The sequence below is a fragment of the Muntiacus reevesi genome, chromosome 5 (genome assembly GCF_963930625.1).
Source record: "Muntiacus reevesi chromosome 5, mMunRee1.1, whole genome shotgun sequence".
Classification (NCBI taxonomy): domain Eukaryota; kingdom Metazoa; phylum Chordata; class Mammalia; order Artiodactyla; family Cervidae; genus Muntiacus; species Muntiacus reevesi.
In genome coordinates this window covers 110,578,733-110,584,410 of record NC_089253.1, presented here as the reverse complement: position 1 = coordinate 110,584,410, position 5,678 = coordinate 110,578,733, and the positions used below count along the sequence as shown (strand labels likewise).

General features: G+C 41.1%; 1 pseudogene; it reads right to left on the bottom strand.

Annotated features, from left to right (window-relative positions):
* Positions 1 to 4,447: 4,447 nt before the first annotated feature.
* LOC136169764 (cyclin-dependent kinase 4 pseudogene) lies at positions 4,448 to 5,308 on the bottom strand (annotated as a pseudogene).
* Positions 5,309 to 5,678: the final 370 nt, after the last annotated feature.

Sequence of the window (5,678 nt, the reverse complement as noted above, 5' to 3'; positions counted from 1 at the left end):
TTTTCTGGCCACTGTATCTTTAGAGTAAGCTTCGATACATGATACAGCAAGCCTCCCAAATTAATTTTCTGCAAAAGTGCCTTAGTTAGCTTTATTCCATATTCCCCAGTATAAATTTTTGAATCAATTTGTCAAATCCTATGAAAACTCCCTATTGGCTTTTGATGGGAATTGCATTACATTTATAGATCAGTTTGGGAAGAAAAAAAAAAGTGATTCTCGTAAATTTCTCTGTTCTTATGTCTTCAGTATCTTTCATTATATTTTATAATATTCTTCCTAAGGCTCTTGCACACCTTTTATCAGATTCAGTCTTTTAATTTGTATTGCTATCATTGATGATACTGACTTTAAAACTATATTCTCTAAAGGTTTATTACTGCTATACTATAGGAATGTAATTTATATTAATATTGACTTTTTATTAAATCTATCAACCAACTTTGCTGAATCCAAATATTAATTTTGATACTTTTTAAACAGATTCTCTCAGATTTTCTATGTAGATGACTTTATCATCTTACAATAGTGGTTCAACTTGGTGATTTTGTTCACATGGGGACAGCTGGCCATGTCTGGAGACATTTTTGTTGGTCCCAACTGAGAGCATGAAATTTTTGTATTCATTTACTAAAAATTATTTAGTGAACTGCTGTGTATCAGGCCCTGTCTGAGAAGCTGTATATTCAGAGGTAATCAAAACAAATATGTTCCTACCCACTGCAAAATTTAGAGTTTAGTTTATACCTTGCCAACAGAAAATAGAATTCCTTTAAAAGTCTTTATGAAAATTCAGAAAGTACAGAAAGTCATCATATAAGAGAACAAAATAAAAACTGACAAAGTTCAAAAAGGCAAAATTTATATAACATATATTCTTTTAACACTATGCTATGAACACAGAAATCAATATAAAAATATTTAAACATTTAAAGAAACAAACAACTCCTTGTCAACTGGAGATCATTATCCTTAAATGATCTATGTATTTTTAAAAAAAGAATACAAATAAGTCAACCTAAGACTTAAGAAATTAGAGAAAGAATATAAAAGGAACCACAAGCATGACAGAAGTAATTAACAAAAAGGAGACATTACTTAATTATAAAACAAAAAAATAGTGGAACCGGCAAATTTTTAAAGTTTCTTATTTGAAAAACACTAGACATCACCGATCAATGGGCATGAGTTTGAGCAAGCTCTGGAAGTTGGTGATGGACAGGGAAGCCTGGCGTGCAGCAGTCCATGGGGTTTCAAACAGTTGGACACAACTGAGCGACTGAATTGAACTGAACTGAATTGAGACAAAGGAAGGGGAAAGAGTAATTTTATGGGAGAGAAGCTGACAAACACTACCTAAGCCAGGTGATCAAGGTCAACAGTAACACTGATGTCATGTTGACAACATATAACCGTGAATGATGTGATGAGAGTGGCACTTTATCTCTGTGGTCCTCATCACCCAAACTCATCATCTCAGCCTAGTCTGGAGAAAAACAGCGGTCAAATCCCAACTGAGTGGCATGTGAAATACTATCTGAGCTGTATTCTTCAGACTGTCAAGGTCATCCAAAACATTGTCTGAGGAACTGTCACAGCCAAGAGGAGCCAAAGGAGACAGGACAACAAAATGTGATATGGGAAGCTGGATGCCCTCCTGGAACAGAAAGAGAGCACTCAGTAAAAAACTAAGGAAATATAAAAAAAAATAGTATGGGCTTTAGTTAATAATAAGGCATCATATATTCATTAATTGTGACAAATATACTGTCCTAATGTAAGATAGTAACAATGGGGGAAACTGGATGGGGCATATAGAAATTCTATAGTATCTTTGCCACTTCTCTGTCATTCTAAACTATGTTTGTATCCTATTGCTGCTGTAACAAATTATCACAGATCTATTGGCTTAAAATAATGCAAATTTTAAGGGTTTTGTAGGTCAGAAGTCCAAAGTGAGACTTGCTGTTTAGTTGCTAGGTTGCGTCTGACTCTTTGTGACTCCACAGACTGTAGCCCACAGGGTTCCTCTGTCCATGGAATTCTCCGGGCAAGAATACTGGAGTGGGTTACCATTTCCTTCTCCAGGGGATCTTCCCAACCTAGGGATCAAACCCATGTTTCCCGCATTGGCAGGTGAATTCTTTATCACTGAGACACCAGGGAATCTTTGACGGGTGAAAATCAAGGATCCGGCAGGGCTGGTTTCTTCTGGAGGATCCAGAGGCAATTCCATTCCTCGTCTTCTCCAGCTTCTAGAGACTGCCAGCATTCACTGATGTGTGACCACATCACTTCAATCTCTCCTTATGTTGTCATATCACCTTCTCCTCTGTCTGACTTTCTTGGACCCCTCTTATAAGGACCCCGTGATTAATACAGGGCTCACTGGGATAATCCAGAATAATCTCCCCATCATAAAAATCCTTAATTTAACCACACTTGCGAAGTACCTATGACCATATAACATTCACAGGTTCTGGAGGTTAGGGCATTGACATTTTGTGGGGCTATTATTCAGCTTACTCTGCTACTTATCTAAGAGTTTCCCAGGTGGCACTAGTGGTAAAGAACCTGCCTGCCAGCGCAGGGAACATAAGAGACATGGGTTCGATCGCTGGGTTGGAAAGATCCTCTGGAGGAGGGCACGGCAACCTGCTCCAGTATTTTTTCCTGGAGAATCCCGTGTGCAGAGGAGCCTGGTGGGCTACAGTTTATGAGGTTGCAGAGTCAGACATGACTGAGTGACTTAGCACACATACATGCACGCTACGCTAAAATTAAAACCTTATTTTTAAAAAACAACAAACAAATATTTAGAAACAAAAGCGAGCACAGAAATACCAAAGACTAATAGGAAATATAACAAAAGATATAAAATATCTTTATATGGAGATTTTAAAATATAAGAGATTAGCAGCCTTGGTCGCCTAATAGATAAGGCATTGGCCTCCTAAGATATAAGAGAGTAGTACATATGACTATGAAATAATATATTTCATTATCTAGAAGATATACATGATTTCCTGGGGGCAACAAGGTGTTATGGAAAAAAATATCAGAAAAAGACCCAGGCACAACTGGAAAATGTTGTCACAGAAGTCTTCAGGACAAGATGTTTTTATAATGACCATCATTTCTACTTATTCAGGGTTACTAAGTAATGGACAGAGCTGGAATTCAAACCAGCATTTGTCTGGCTTTAAACCCCATGTGCTTTCACAGTATCATTTTGTCTCCTGTGTATACATGAATCAGTCTTTTCATTCTTTCAAGAAACAGATTTTTTCTATTCTATATAATCTATTCCAGAACATGGAAAGCTACTTAACTCATTTTTAACTCTTTAAAACTATGTAGCAGAGCCTAGTGAGATAGGCTCCTCCCTCAAGCTGTATAATCTTAGCCTCAGTTCCTTATCTGCAAAATATATGTAATGCTATATTTCATTTGTAAATGTTGTAAGAAAATACAGGAGAAAATGTGGCATTTGAAACATTGCATGAGTGTACAAAATGATCACAACTGCTATTATTATTATTAATAAAACCTAATAAAGATAGGATAAGAAGAAAAGGACCCATATATTTCAAAACTCTAAATAATGTAATAGCCAATGGGACTCAGAAAATTATTTGGAAAGAATAATCTACCAGAACCAAGTAGACGCTATCAGTTTTTTTTTTTTTTAAATAATCTTATTTATTTATGGCCAGGCTGGGTCTTGGTTGCTGCGAGTACTTCTCTCTAGTTGCAGCAAGCACAGGCTACTGTCTAGCTACAGGGTGCAGGCTTCTCATCGCGGTGGCTTCTCTTGTTGAAGACCACGTGCTCTAGTGTGTTGAAGACCATGAAGTGTGTGGGCTTCAGCACTTGTGGCTCCCAGTCTAGAGCACAGGCTCGACAGTGGTGGCAAGGGTTAGTTGCTCCGAGGCATGTGGGGTCTTCCCAGATCAGGGATCGAACTCGTGTCTCCTGCATTGGCAGGTGGATTCTTCACCACTAAGCCACCAGAGAAGCCCCAGTTTGGTTTAATGTTAGAAAAGTCTTATGTTATATCATACTGAGAGGTCAAATTAAAAAAAAAAACTCATAAGATCATTAGTTTTTGAAAAGCGCTAATAAAATATTGCAATCATATCATTTTTTGTTGTTTTTCCTGTGTGAAAAAAGATCCCAAATCCAGGCATAGGGAAGAGCAGAACAAGGGATGTACCCCTGTGTGTAAGGACACAGCAGGGCAGGAGAAGGATAAGCCTCAAAAGGAGGGGCTGGAGGGGAATGGCTTTAAGGCAGCAAAATATTCTCTGTAAAAAGTTGGAGGAGGAGTCTCCACAGCCTCGGCGATGAAGACAGAGGTCACCTCCTCAGTGGAGGTGTCTCCACTCAAGTATTCAGGGAAGGGAAACGTCGTCGGTGTTTGGCTCTGTTGCAGCCATTTTGTTGTTCACTTGGGGTCACCTTCTGCCTCGTGTAGGTAAGAGTGCTGTGAGGCTCGGAAGGCGGAGTTCCTTATGAGGGTTAAAGGCCAGCATTTCCACCAGCAGCTGTGCTCCAGGCTCCTCTGTCTCAGGTACAACTGGGCGGGGCCCTTGCGGAGGGTAAGTCTCCTGGGGACAGAGACACATTTCGGGGCCAGTTATCCTCTGGGGGCCATTCAATCAGGTCAAAGTTTCTGCCTATCTGGTCAACTTCAGAGTGTCTCTGTGAAGACACAGCCAACGCGCCACATGTCCACAGGCGTTGCATAGGTAGACTGCAAAAGAACTTTTGGAGTTCACGGCACCAGAGTGTTAAAAACCACAGGTGTATTGCTGTCTGGTAGCTGTCGATTCTGGCCAGGCCAAAGTCAGCCAGCTTGAGTGTCCCACCACTTGTCACCTGAATGTTCTCTAGCTTCAGTTCTCAATGAATGATGCCGTTGGCAGGAAGGAAATCCAGGCCTCTTAGAAACCAGCCCATCACATCCTTGATGGTCTCCACTGGCAAGCCTGGTGGGGTACCTTGTCCAGATACATCCTTAGGTCTTGGTTCACATGCTCACACACCAGGGTCACTTTGGCCTCCTGGTCATTTTAGACGGTGGCACTGGTATTCATGAGCCAGACAACACTGGGATGCTCAAGAGCCTCCAGACATGGCAGTAAGTCCACCTCACCAACTGTGCTGATGGGCAGGCCTCCTCCAGCACTCCTCCTTACGCTCTTGAGGGCCACAGAATGGCCACTGTGGGGATCACGAGCCTTGTACACTGTCCCATAGGCGCTGACACCAATTCAGCCGTTGGCTCATATGGAGGGGTAGCCATTCTCAGGCCAGAGGAGACTCTTGCAGGTCTCTGGAGGTCAGGAGCTACTTGGGTGGCAGGTTATCTGGATCCTGGGGCTGGTTCCAGCAGCACCATACATTTCAGGTCTGCTGGATGGTACCAGCCCAGTCACAGACCGAGGGCACAGGCTAGAGCGGCCCCCTCTGCCCCCACCCTCACCGTGTGACCAGCTGCCCTACAATCATTTCTAATGAGAAAAACCTTTTTGTTATCTATATAAGAATAATTCCTTAACACATTAAGGAACATTTTCATGTTGACAGCTCATTTAATTTATTAGGAAAATACAAATGGAGACATTGCCGTTAGCATCGGGAACAAACCAAGAATGTCTGCACTCCTCCCTGCA